General features: G+C 39.7%; 1 protein-coding gene across 2 annotated transcripts in view; it reads right to left on the bottom strand.

The window, feature by feature from the left end:
- Positions 1 to 14,765, bottom strand: part of LOC309607154 (uncharacterized protein) — a 133,179-nt gene that overhangs the window by 57,129 nt on the left and 61,285 nt on the right. The gene's annotated exons all lie outside the window — the stretch shown is intronic.

Below are 14,765 nucleotides of genomic sequence, written 5' to 3'. Positions count from 1 at the left end.
CTACTAACTCGGAAAGGGAAAATTCCAGGAAAAAATATGATCGTGGTGGGGTACACACACACAAACACCCCACACCCTCCAAGTGCCCCCAGTGACATGTTAAGCACTTTTCCCAAGATTGTGAACAAAGTTCCCCAATCCCATTAATCCTACCCTTTGTTCTTTTGTAAGCACGAGCAATCCAGTTCTCTGATTCCTGGGCAGTTATAGGCCACACGTGGAAGAAGAGAAAGAACTGACCTTAATCTCTTTCAAGAAAACTTTCCTGGGACTTCCCTGGTGGCGCAGTGGTTAAGAATCCGCCTGCCAATGCAGGGGACATGGGTTCAAGCCCTGGTCCGGGAAGATCCCACATGCCACGGAGCAACTAAGCCCGTGCGCCACAACTACTGAGCCTGCGCTCTAGAGCCTGCGAGCCACAACTACTGAGCCCATGTGCCACAACTACTGAAGCCCGTGCCCCTACAGCTCGTGCTCTGCAACAAGAGAAGCCACTGCAGTGAGAAGCCCGCGCACCACAACGAAGAGTAGCCCCTGCTCGCAGCAACTAGAGAAAGCCCGCGTGCAGCAACGAAGACCCAACGCAGCCAAAAGTAAATAAATAAAATAAATAAATTTATAAAAAAAAAAAAGAAAGAAAACTTTCCTGCGCTGACAGTTCACGTAATTCTGTGACCTGAATCCTCTTAGACACTTAGTATAGACTTAACTATACTACACTTATGTTACATATAAGGGAGCATGAACTTTGTCACTCAAACGAAATAATTTGCTTAAACAATAGGCACCAAGTCTTACCCCTTAAGCACAGAAGGTGCTTAATACATCCATTAATTTAAAAAACACAAACCCTAGCATGTCTGAAATACCAGGAAAGGAAGTTTTCAATTCATGTAATTGTTTCCTATTATATACACTAACCAAACAGTAATTTGACCTTACCCCAGTCTTCCTTTCCTTAAAAAAAAGAAAAAAGAAAAAAAGCCTTTTCAATTTTCATTTCTCATAGGCAGTTTTAATAAAGAACCACTAAAAAGGAATCAAACAGGGAGATTTATGCTGCTCAGGCAACACAATTAGCAAACAATGAAAGCCGTATGAGGTGCTAAAGGTTAAAAAAAGAAATATAAACTGTAATCCTTGCCTTCAGTGCTTTACCACCAAATAATCACTGTTATCCACTGCTTCATTCATTCTTTGCCTCATGCTAGCAACTTTACAGCTGTTCTCTCCTTCCCTCTTATCCCAATAATTTCTTCATTCATCAATAGTAACCATCAACCAACGCTTCTTATCAACTGTGACCTCTTATGACTTCTTATCAATAGTGACCATAGTGTCATCACAAGTTACCTCCTATAGGTTATCTCACTATTGTATCAGTAAGCCCAACAAAATGCTATTTTTAGAGCAAAGAAGCACATTTAATTACACAGGGCACTTAAATCATCCAGCCTCCTAATCCCAATTTTGAAATGCCTATACCCTTACTCTCAGAAAAAAATTCACACATTGGTCAATCATTTCACACAAGAAAGGAGTTCGGTGCTAATATTCAATAAACTTTCTTTCAAAGAAATTTGGATATTTTCTCAGTAACGCTTTTTTTTTTTCTCCCTTTAGATTATGAAAAATAGAGAGCTGTTCGTTTACTGAGTACATTTAAAATTAATTTTGACTTCCTGTATTTCTGTTTACACATGTTATTAGTTATGGGCAAAAACTATTCAGGGTATAGTTAATGAGATATTTTTCTCAAGTGATCATATTAAGTTTCCTAGAGGAGATTGGACTTGCATTTTTGATGCGTTCATTTAAATTTCAGGATGAATATTCTGAAGAAGAAAAGATATTCTGATACAAACTTAGGAAGTAAATTAGATTTCTTTTTTTGTTTCCATTTCTTAAATGAGATCTAGCTAAGACTAGGTTCTACTCCACGTCTGATAGTAATGAAACTGCTTCCTCTTTTTTCTAGCATTCTATGTCATTCTTCCCTGATTGCCAAATAGACGTTTTATTTTTATATATAGCCATGTCTATGTTAAACACAGTATATGTTTTAAAATAATTTAATAAACACTGTAAAATACTTAGGTGGATGTCTTCCCCAGGAAGAGTCAGAGGGTTGACCCAAGTTGCCCGATTTATGGTGACGACCTAGCAAAATAATCAGGAAGAAAAACTATTCCAAGTTCCTGTTCTAGTGATTTCATCTACAGAATGCCAGCTGGTTTCAGCATTTCCCTGTTTATATGAATACTAATTTCAAGCTTTTCAAAAAGACCTTATTTGATTCAAGAAAGTCAGGAATAGGACATGAGCGGGTGGTCCAGTGTCTAATGCAGCCTATGTGCCTCAGGTTTAAAACCAACTGGTGAGATTCTGCCGTCTGCAGAAGTCTATGGGATCTTTATTCTCGGCTATATAATCTTCCAGATTAAACCAGAAATAATCTGTGTGCACCCCTAGAAAGTAAATAATCAGACATAGCACTGCTCTTCCCCATTTCCTACTCTCACACGTGACTTTGCATGTGATTATCTAAAGCCTGCAGGCCTGATATTTTCCCTAAAATCCTGCCATTACAAGTATTATATAACCAGCCCGCTGTTGTTTCCAATTTAAAAATATTTTTAAAAAGTGACAAAACCAGCCTGCAATAAATGTGATTTAAGGATAAGTCTCTAAGTAACCTCACCAAGAGATTCTGAGGTAGATCTAAAACCCTTTCTTCCAACTCTTTGCCCAATTGATCCATCTTTAAATACTTTAAAATACATTATGTATAGTAAAGAAATATTTCTGACCTGAGTATATGGAGGTTCCCTGGGACTGAGGGAAGTTCACTTGAAATAGATTTTTCTTTTTCGCAAGAATTCAGCTTTTGCAGAATTAGTTCTGATGCGAATAATATTTTCACATAATTGCAAGTACATTTTTTATTCTGTGTAAATTTCTAGAGATGTTGCTCAAGGAAGCAACTAATGCAAAGCTTTGTTAAGAGGAAAAAAGCATATTTAAAATTTAAAAAAAAAAAGTAAACACTGAAGTTACCTAAAAGGAACCTGAACACAGAAACAGCATGGGAACATTTTTAAGAGTTGAAATGTATAAAAATATGTATATTTTTAAAAGTTCAGAAATTGATCCAAATAGATATGAGATGAAAATGACATCACAAAACAGTGTGGAAACATGGACAATTCAATACTTGACACTGAGATAACTGGGTAACATTTTAGGGGGAAAATTCATATCTTACTCCAGGAAAATTTCCAAATGGATAAAATATTTGAAGACACACAATGAAAAGTACTCAAGCCCTAGAAGAAAAACAGGATGCTCTCTTAATGATCTTGGAGTAGAGTTGCCCTTTCCAACAATGAGTCGAATCCAAAAGCCATAAAAGAAAATACTGATAAATTCAATTACATAAAAATAAAACTTTTGTGTTAAAAGCCATCCCCAGCAAGTCAAAAAACAAATGAGAATGTAAGATAAAAATACTTCCAACTCATATTACTAATGAAGATATTACCTTCCTAATATAAAAGAGCTTTTTCAAATAAGGGGGAAAAAGGACTAACAGTCCAATAGAAAATCTTAAAAGAGATAAACAATGAAAAATTGAGATACCATTTTTCTCCAATCACTCACCAAAAAAATCTAAAAGATCGATAACACCAAATGGAAAATAAACATTCTCATATATTGCTGATGGAAGGGTAAATGAGTGCAATCTTTAAATTAGTACAAACACAGGGCATTTTTGCAATAGCTACTAAAATGTCTAATGACTGTATCTTTGACTAGCAATTCTACCTTTCTGGGTATACTTGGGAAGTAACCACCCATAAGGTTGTTCACTGCAGAACTGTTTATTAAAAACAACCCAAATGTCAAATAAATTATGGTACATCCATACAGTGTAATACGATACAGCTGTACATGAAAAAACAAAAGTGAAAGGATTTGCATATTGATACAAAAAGATCTCCAAGAAATAAGTGAGAAAAAAGTGAAGGCTCAACAGTGTACTCGGGACTTTACCTTTTGCGTAAAAAGAAACAAGCCCATATCGAAATTTGCTCATATGTGCTGAAGAACTCATGTATACACACACACAAGTAATAATAACTTCCAGGGTGTGCCGTCTCTGTGCACGGTCTAGGATGGTTGAGAATTAGGTGGATGGAGAACAGGATGGGATGAGATATATAATTTTTGGATTCCTTGATTTTTTTTTTCAATAATGTACTTATTACCTAAAAGTTGAATTAAAAATTCCTCCCCCATAGTGCTCTGCACCCTCCACAATGTTACAAGGTACAGAGTTGACTTGCTATGCTTGAGACTTCTCCAAGGGCAGATGTTATGTATCCCCAGTGCCCCTCATCAAACCTAATACTTAGTAGATGCTCAAGAAAATGTTTGTTGAACCAAATAAATGTACAATTCATAATGTTTAAAAAAAAATAATGTACATATTACCTATTCAAATAGTACTGAATAAGCGTAAATTACTCTTTTTACCCGATCTAAGCCTAGTAGATGATTACATTTACTTTACTTCTGGTTATTTATCTCTCTTTTTTTAAAATTAATTATTTTTGTCTGCCTTGGGTCTTAATTGCTGCACGCAGGCTTTCTCTGGTTGCTGCGAGCGGGGGCTACTCTTCGTTACAGTGTGCGGGCTTCTCATTGCGGTGGCTTCTCTAGTTGCAGAGCACAGGCTCTAGGTGCGAGGGCTTCAGTAGTTGTGGCGCACGGGCTTAGTTGCTCCGTGGCATGTGGGATCTTCTCGAACCCATGTCCCCTGCATTGGCAGGCAGATTCTTAACCACTGCGCCACCAGGGAAGTCCCTGGTTGTATATCTCTTTAATGACACATTTTCTAAAACTGCACGTTGTGCTAGAAATTGAAAATTAATTAGGTTTGGTTGAAATTTATTATTGAAAGAGTAAATTGCAAAAATCATTTAAATTATATATTTGACTTTTCTTAGTCAATTTAGGCTTTCCTTGTACAACTCTGTCCTTATGTTTCAGCTTCAAATAAAATCATTCCATTTTGCTTAGAAATATATGAGAACATTCACTGATCAAGGAACCTAACCTTGTCACTGAAGAATTTTAATCAATTTGAAGCTTTTACAAACATATAAGCATGTCAAAGGTTTTTTTTTTTTAACGTTAAGCTTTACATTTTTTATCATGGGCATGAGGTTTGGCTGAAGAAGTTAATTGGCCATCTGCATTTCTTATCCATTTTTCCTCCTTCTTAAGTGGAATATAATATCTTACTTTTACCCTAAGATTAAAAATCATTTCCTCAAGTGGTAGGAAATTGTCTTCGGCACCTGCACGGACATATTCCTGGCTATATAGTATTATTACCAAACTACACCATATTTATCTTAGAGATCTTTTGACTCTTTACCTTTAAATACAATAATTTTTTTTTTTAAACTTGACACAATTAAGATTTTATCCCAGTTCATTCCAAACACAATTTAAACTTCAAGAACTCCTTTAAAAAGAAGCCTGTTTCGGGCTTCCCTGGTGGCGCAGTGGTTGAGAATCTGCCTGCCAATGCAGGGGACGCGGGTTCGAGCCCTGGTCTGGGAAGATCCCACATGCCGCGGAGTAACCAGGCCCGTGAGCCACAATTATTGAGCCTGCGCGTCTGGAGCCTGTGCTCCGCAGCAAGAGAGGCCGCGATAATGAGAGACCCGCGCACCGCGATGAAGAGTGGCCCCCACTCGCCCCAACTAGAGAAAGCCCTCGCACAGAAACGAAGACCCAAGACAACTAAAAATAAAATAAATAAATAAATAAAAATTAAAATATATATATATATATATATATTTAAAAAAAAAAAAAGAAGGTTGTTCCTCCACCGGCCTCCAGATATCTGCCCTCAACCCACCCTGCAGGTATCTTTTGAAACACTTCCCCTAATTATTAAATAATTAATTGTATGATTTGTCGTTTCATGTTTTGTCTCCCCGATAGAATACAAGGATATGAACCAAATCTCTCCTATTTGCCACAAGATATTCCCCAGGCCGGAAGAAAGTGTAACAAGGGGCCTTGTACATAGTACATTCTCAATATACATTTGTTGAATAAGTGGACAAATGAATTGCCTTTGTTTCTCCCCAACATCTTTTCATGTGTTAGAAATCTAAGCTCCTGGAGGTCGAGGCTGTCTCAAAGGAGTTGGGAAGGTATAGCTAGCACAGCACCAAACCAAATTATATAGCTTATTCATTTATTACGAATGAAGCAATCATGTATCAGTGGCAACAGTAATATTGACAGACCCAGAATTCAACATCCTTGAAATAATAGAACTTGGCTGGCTTGCTTAGAAATAATGCTGAAAATTTCAAAATATATTTTATACCAATAATCCTGACAACTAGCATTTCTTACACTTTATTCAGAGTACCAACTAAAGCCATGAGGTGTTACCTATCTCCAAAATAGGTTCTAGGTGGAATCCATTTTACCTCCAGCTGGCAGTTTTTTGGGGTTTTTTTTCCAGAAAGACCAGCAAAATTGAGCCAGCATTGGATATTAAAAATATTTACAGGATGTACAAAGGGGAAGTATATCTTCCGTTGAAAATGGTTTAATTTTCCTTGGGTTGTTATAATGACAATTTCCTTAACCTGATAAGATAACAGATTTTTAAATGTAATCATGTATTTATTTTACGGTTTGCACAAGATGTACCTTTAGTACATCCAGATTTTCATAACCCATCAAACAGTTTTTCAGTATGTGTTATGGCAGGATATTCTAGAACTGCCAAGAAAAGTAAATTCACAGAGCTGCCTGCAACTCACTAACTATAACAAATTAGCATAAGCAGCCCCATTTTAGAAGGAATGGCTTTTACAAGTTACACAGAAAAATAATGTGATTTTGCATTTATATCATTAAAAACTGTTCATACAGTACACGGTTTTATCATGAATATTAAACATAGCCCAGACTGTTTAACATAGCTAGTTAGTCTATTTGAGGTGGAACTCCTTAATGAAACCGAACTGGTTATGGTCTTAAGAATAACTAGGAAAACTAGCTTAAACGTACCTATTTTTACGGATTTGTTTCTACTTTAAAAAAAAATGCATATCGAATAAAACCTTTCAACACTTGTCAGCTCTCCTGTGAACATACCATATAAATGGACCAGCACCGACTGCCAGGAAAAAATAAAGGCCAAATTACTCTCTTCCACCCATGCTGTGAAGTTCAGAGAGAAATCTGTCCTAGAGCCATTACAGATAGCATACAATGAGCCATTTAGAGAGAACCGAAGGATGGATAAAATTCTTCAGATTTCTCTGCACAATAGCAAAGATTTTATTTTCTTAGTCACCCTCACAATTTGAAATGCCTCTGGCTGGTTGTTCACAGCACAAAGCAAAGGTGCGTATTTTCCAATATCTAACTTGCTTAAGTTCTATTAATTCCGGCGAAAGGAGTTAATAAGTGCAAATGGCAAAGGAAACTATGACTGCAGGCTTACATTATTACAAACACATCCACAGTGCAATCGGTGGCCAGTGCAGTACTAAAGAGGTATATCATTAGTACCCAGAGTAAACGAGAAACTAAAGAGAGTCAGAATCCGTGCTGTACACTATTCTGGTAAACATGGAACCATTAGGTGATGGTTTATAAGCACCTTAAGAGTATTTTCTTTTTACAGAACCTAACACACCAGCTCCTGAATTTTGTAAACACGGCAGCTTACAACGCAGGACCATCCTTCGGACCCCTCCACTCTGGAGGATGCAGAGAGGACGAAAAGACCATTAGGCTCAGCCTGCTTTAGGAGGGGCGTCGGGAGTGTGGGGGGCAGGGAAAAAGCAGGGGTGGAGGCCGAGATGCAAACTCAATAAGGTTTAAAGAGGAATTAGGAGATGCCTGTCCTGCCACCAGCTACCACCAAACGACTCATTTCTCAGTCGGACTGCAGACTTTAATTTAGCTCTCCTTTCTTCCTCGGACTGAAAATGTCAAACTCAATCCTTCATTCTCCCAAATCCCTTTTCCCAAAGCGCTTTCCCACCTGTGTTCCCGGTTGAAGTGAAAACACCTGACTGCCCATCGTAGAAATCTGGGGCTGTCCCAGTTACAGCCCTTTCAATCCATCACCAACTCTTGCTGAATCTGCCTTTTAAGTAACTTTAAAATGTCTGCCGTCTTCTCCCTCCCTACCACGGCCGTCTAATTCAAGCCAGTCCTGGTCTCCTCAGTTATCTCCCTGACTCCACTCCCACCCCCTTCCAACTCATTTCTTTTAAACACTGGTTATATCATTCCCAAGCTTAATGCCTGACTTATTTTTTCCCATCTTATTTTGATCCCAGTTTATCTCCCTCATTTTTTTTAATATATATTTTTAAAATTAATTATTTATGTATTTATTTTTGGCTGCGTTGGGTCTTCATTACTGTGCGCGGGCTTTCTCTAGTTGCAGCAAGCGGTGGCTAATCTTCATTGTGGTGCGCGGGCTTCTCATTGCAGTGGCTTCTCTTGCTGCGGAGCACGGGCTCTAGGTGCGTGGGCTCAGTAGTTGTGGCTCGCAGGCTCAGTAGTTGTGGCTCGCGGGCTCTAGGGCACAGGCTCAGTAGTTGTGGCGCATGGGCTTAGTTGCTCCGCAGCATGTGGGATCTTCCCGGACCAGGGCTCGGACCCATGTCCCCTGCATTGGCAGGCGGATTCTTAACCACTGCGCCACCAGGGAAGTCCCAACCTCCCTCATTTTATCTTGAACTTCTCCTGCACACAAACACCACAATGCTTTACTTTTCGGTTGCCGAGAGCAGCAGACTGGATCGAAACTTAAAGCCTTTGCATCTTTCTTTTTTCCTCTGCCAGGAATACTTTCCTTCTCCATTTGCCTGGTCTGCACCACCTCATCATCCCTTTTGCCTCAGGGTGGAAAGCTCTTCCTTCAGAACGCCCCCCTCACCTCCAGTGCCAGCAGCTGCTGTGGTCCCCACATGCACCTTCCTCATAACACTCGGGCTGAAAGTGGCTGTTTCCTCTATCAGATTGTGAGCACCTGTGAGCTGGGTTCATTGTTCACCACCGCCTGGGCCCGGCACATAGTAGGCCTTTTAAAATAATGGTTGGGCTTCCCTGGTGGCGCAGTGGTTGAGAATCTGCCTGCCAATGCAGGGGACACGGGTTCGAGCCCTGGTCTGGGAAGATCCCACATGCCACGGAGCAACTGGGCCCGTGAGCCACAATTACTGAGCCTGCGCGTCTGGAGCCTGTGCTCCGCAACAAGAGAGGCCGCGATGGTGAGAGGCCCGCGCACCGCGATGAAGAGTGGTCCCCACTTGCCGCAACTAGAGAAAGCCCTCGCACAGAAACGAAGACTCAACACAGTCATAAATAAATAAATAAATAAATAAATAAAGGAACGTGAATTTCTAAAAAAAAAAATGGTTAAATCCACAAAACTAAGTATAACATCCAGGATAGAATCCAACTAAATGCATTTCATACAACTCAAGCGTAACCAAGTGAAGTTTTCTAGCTGTTTCAATTTACTTGGAAAGATCAGGGTGTCGCAAACCCACCAGATTATAAGAATGACTTGAGTCACTTGTTAAAATGACAGAGTTCTATCTCTGAAAGAGACACACAAAAAACTGGGAAAAGCGTTTGAATCTGACTGATTCTGAAGAAGAGAAATGGAGATCAGGACCAGGAATGAACTGGCTTTTCACTGTATACTCTTTGGATTTTTCTTTAAAAAATACACACACACACACACACACACACACACACACATATATACATACACACATATATATGGAAAGTAAATATATTTACCTTACATGTGTTATATATTCACATATTGCTGGAGGAATATACACATACCAAAAAAATCCAGTAACACTCATCACCTCCTCCAGAAGGTGAATTGGGATGTTGGGAGGACAAGGTTGGAAAGGGGACTTTTCAATGACATTCTTTTATATCTTTTGGGATTTCTATTCATGTTCAATGTATGACCTGGTCAAGAATTTTAAAAATTAAGCCAAAATACAGATTTTTAGGCCCCTCCCTGGAGACTCTGATTCATGAAGCTAGAGGTGGAGCATGGATATCTGTATTTTTAACAAACTCCCCAGGTAACACTAGGTAAACGATAGGAAAGTTTGGCGAACAGGATTAAGGTGGGACTTGACCTTGGTGGTCACGTAATCCAGTAGTTCCCAAATCTGGGTATCATCTCTGATTTAATCAGAATATTGGGGGTTAGGGTGGGGCAGGGAAACCATGGTTAAAGCTCCTCAGGTGAGTCTGTTACAGAACTGCTTGCCGCTTGCATTGAGACCTCTGCCGTAGAGCAGTCAATCACTCAATCAATACATGAATTTCTTCTCAATCTTGTATGCACAGATATGTCTCTATCACTTGATGGCCAGCCCCAGTGATTCCCACCTCCTGGCGTTCACACCCATATGTTGTCCCCGCCCATAGTGAATAGGAGTGACCTGTATAACCTGTAGGATATTGTGGAGATGGTGGAGTGTGACTTCTCATGCTAGGTTACAAAAGACATCGTGGCTTCTGTCTTGCTCTCTCTTGGGTCATCCACTCTGGAGAAGGCAGCTACCATGTTGTGAGGACACGTAGGAAGCCACATGTTTAGCTGTTAAATCCTCTTGCTAAAAGCCAGCAATGACTTGCAGGTCATGCAATTAAACCATCTTGAAAGTGGATTTTCCAGCCCCACTCAAGCCTTCAGACGACTGCAGCCTTGGCTGTCATCTTAACTGCGAGCTCATACGAGATCATGACACAGAACCAAGCTAAGGCACTCTTCCATTCCAGACCTATTGAAACCATGTGTAGGAATGTTTATTATTGTTTTAAACTGCTAAGCTTTGGGGGAAGTTGTTACGCAGACTTAGATAACTAATACAACCATATTTTCCCATACGTTTAGTTCTTACCAGTGGCCCCATTTCCATTTCATTTTTATCTCCCAACTGGCAAAAATGTTGCAGTTTCTTAAGCCTACAACTAAGGTACTGTAATGTGATATTTGCTTTCACAGGCTGAGTGTCAGCTCAGTGCGCCATCACAGACTTTCTGACTTGGGCAGTGCTACTTCTTCAGTCATGTCTGTCAGCCGTGTAAAGACCTGAAAATTCTGCTTCCTGTGGTTCCCTGAGAGGATGGGGAAAAACCAAGAGATCTTTTATGTCCTAATGAAGTGCTAAGCATTTGTCCACTGCAGGCCCAATTCTGGCATTTTTCAGCCTACTGAAGCCTCTCTCTGACCTTTCTCTAGAAACGGAGAGCAGGAGGGCTCTAAGTGACTTTAGCTTGTGACACAGGATCCATTCACTGTGCTCTGCTAAGCTCTAGAGCCGGACCTGAAAATACTAGTCTCTATGTTGACCGAGGAGATGTGCACCCGATTTGCATCTGGCGAATTGTGTATGTTGACGTCACCAGTATCATGAAGAGTACTCCTTACCCAATTACCCTCCAAGTCCTAGGAGTACTTTAGAAGGAAGCCAGCACCCTCTCTCTCCTTCATGTCACCTACAAGAATCACATTTGATTTCACTAATGAATTATCAGCTAAAGACTTAAAACAAATATGTGCAAGTCCCTTATGCCAGCTCTTCCTCTTTTCTGCCAGTTTCTGATAGTTATGGTCACTTGGTCTAGATCTGCGTGGACACCTGATGACTTAAAAATCCGAAATTCTAAACCCACTGGTGTGACTCTGCTTGCACAGAAAAGCAAAAGTCCATTTGTGGAACATCAAAAGGAGTTAGGAGAATGTGGGCTGTGTGTTTCTTGGTGTTGCCTAGCAATATGGTTAGGGCACAGGAATCACAAAGAGGGTGAAATTCACACCCACAAGGAAATCATATTATTCATAAATACACACACTCACTCACATACACACACACTCACTCACTCACATACACACACATCTGGCATCACACATCTGACATCTCTGGAAGAATGTAATAAACTATGAGTACAGAATTATAGTCACAAGTAGAACAGTCTTCAGAGCACTGTAGAATAAACATGCTAGCTGATCTGTTATTTATGTTTCAATGTCTTTGTGAGTATATGTATCACTTGAACAAAATATTATATGCCTTTGAGTGGAGTTTACAACTACTCTCATTGACATGAGCTCTGCCTATATATGTAAAACCCACATTTTAGAATAAATGTTCATACGTAAAAGTATAGGAAGAAGTACTCAGTATATAGAAGCAACTTTAACTCCTTTGCTCATCCTTATTTCCAAATATTGAGGTTTACCATTAATTTTCATAAGAGCCAAGTATAGTGGTACAAAGCTTGATCATCAAAGGCAGACACTTGATTTCAAATCCTGACTCTGTCTTTTGCCATCTTAGTTAATTTCCCTGAACCTGACATTCCTCATCTGTGAGTTGAAAATAACAGAAATATTTAACTTACAGGGCTGTTGTGAGGATTAAAATAAGGGAATCCATGTACATGGCAGAGACAGGGGTGGACACTCCGTAACCTTTCTACTCCTTGTTAGTGTTACTCTGCAGAAGGCCTCTTGATTGTCTTTCAATAAATACAGGGGCCACCAGTTAACCCAAGCAATGGGATCGGTAGGGTTTCTGCCTACAAGAACGCTGTTCAGGTGTCAGAAAGGGGAAATTATGGCCTCCAGTTCCTCCCCTGCCTGAAAGGAGAGGTGAGAAGTCACCCTACTCTTTCCTCTCGCAGCCCAATCAGTGATTCTTCCAAAGTCAGAGAGCCAACCAACTCGGTTCTAAGAATGAGACCCAAGACTAGAATGTGACCACTCACTAAAGGAAAACTCCACCCTAAGGCTACACAGCCTAGTGACCTCCCAGCTCCAGGCTCCCCTCTTAGAACAACTTGCTCGTCCATACTGCACCCTCCCAGGTTACCAAAATGGAGGTCCCCTGAAAAGACTTTCCTCTTTCTTCTTTCCAGCTAACCTTGGAAATGTTCTCAGGTTTGGGTAGAACTGTGGTTTCCTGGATACATATTTCTTCCCCAGGCTGTGCTGAGGGGAACTGGCAGGGGGGGAAAGCAGGGAGGCATCATCTGTCTCCTCTGCTCGAGTTGCAAGCTCTAGTCCCCAGCAGTGTTTGTCTCTTAAGATCTAGGTGAGAAAGAATCAGAATAGCTGAGCTGCCAGCCTACACCTGGGGAGAGGTAAGTAATTAGCAGAGCTCCCTAAGCAGCACTGAGCAAAAACAATCTGCGCGCCCTACTAGGCAAAAGATGAACAGTGAGTGATTTGTGAGAACAAGAAAATTATGTGGATTCTATTTATTCATTTTATATGTGAATCAATAAATAGTTTTAAAAAGATATTTTAGTCTGTTCCTAATATCCTTTTACTTGTATGAATTTGCGATTTTTTTTTCCTTTTGAAATATTTTGAACAGAATTAAATTACAAGTGCTATGGTTACTTACGATGGTTTAGAAAATTCCATTTATTGAGATAAGAATAAATTTTTTCTTTGGCTTTTAAAAGTCCTTGAAACAACAGTTAGAAAATATAATGGAAGAAAGGACCCCATTTGTATTAGCAACAAAAAGATTGAATTCCTAAGAATAAACTTTTAAAGTTACTGAGGTTCAAAAAGAAGACTTGAACAAAGGGAAGGATATCCATGATTTTAAGTAAAAAGGCTTTATAAAAATGTCATTCTTGGGCTTCCCAGGTGGCGCAGTGGTTAAGAATCTGCCTGCCAATGCAGGGGACATGGGTTCGGGCCCTGGTCTGGGAAGATCCCATATGCCGCGGAGCAACTAAGCCCGTGCGCCACAACTACTGAGTCTGCGCTCTAGAGCCTGCGAGCCACAACTACTGAGCCCATGTGCCACAACTACTGAAGCCCGCGTGCCTAGAGCCCGTGCTCCGCAACGAGAGAAGCCACCGCAATGAGAAGCCTGTGCACCGTAACCAAGAGTAGCCCCGGCTCGCCACAACTAGAGAAAGCCCACGCGCAGCAAAGAAGACCCAATGCAGACAAAAATAAATGAATAAAATAAATTTAAAAAAATAAAAATAAATATAAAAATGTCATTCTTCCTAAATTACCTATACATGTAAAAAAAAAAACAACTCAATTTTAAAAAAGTTTTTTTTTAAAATGATACAAGTTGATTATAACATTAATATGGAAATATGAACAAGCAAGTGTATGCAGGAAAATCCTGAAAAAGGGAAGCAAGGGTTGCCTAGCTGTGTTATATAGTAAAATGTAAAGCTACAATAATTAAAAAGGCATGGTACCTGAACAGACAGGCAGCTCAGTGGAACAGAAATGGACTCAGATACAAAAAGACATTTAGTATAAGATAAAATGGCATCTTTTGTCAGTGGAGAGAGATGGCTTATCCAATAAATGGTGTGCAAACAACCGAGCAGTCCTCTGGGGGGAAAATTTTAAGTTGGATCCAAACCTTATATACCTTTTGCCATAATAAATTCCAGATGGAGTAACATTTGTAGAAATAAAGAAAATCCTGAGCATGCCAGAATAAATTGTTAGATAATTTTTTACATAATCTTAGAGAACAGTAGGCCCTTTGAAATATAGAAAAAAGTCAGAATCCATAAAAAAAGTTGATTTATACATAAAGTCAAATATTTCTGTATGGCAAAACAACAACAACAAACACTGGCAAAGTTGAAAGACAAACAACAAACTTTAAAAAAAT

The sequence above is a fragment of the Balaenoptera borealis genome (genome assembly GCF_965194805.1).
Source record: "Balaenoptera borealis genome assembly, chromosome: 12".
NCBI classification, from domain to species: domain Eukaryota; kingdom Metazoa; phylum Chordata; class Mammalia; order Artiodactyla; family Balaenopteridae; genus Balaenoptera; species Balaenoptera borealis.
This window is presented reverse-complemented; position numbering and strand designations above follow the sequence as displayed.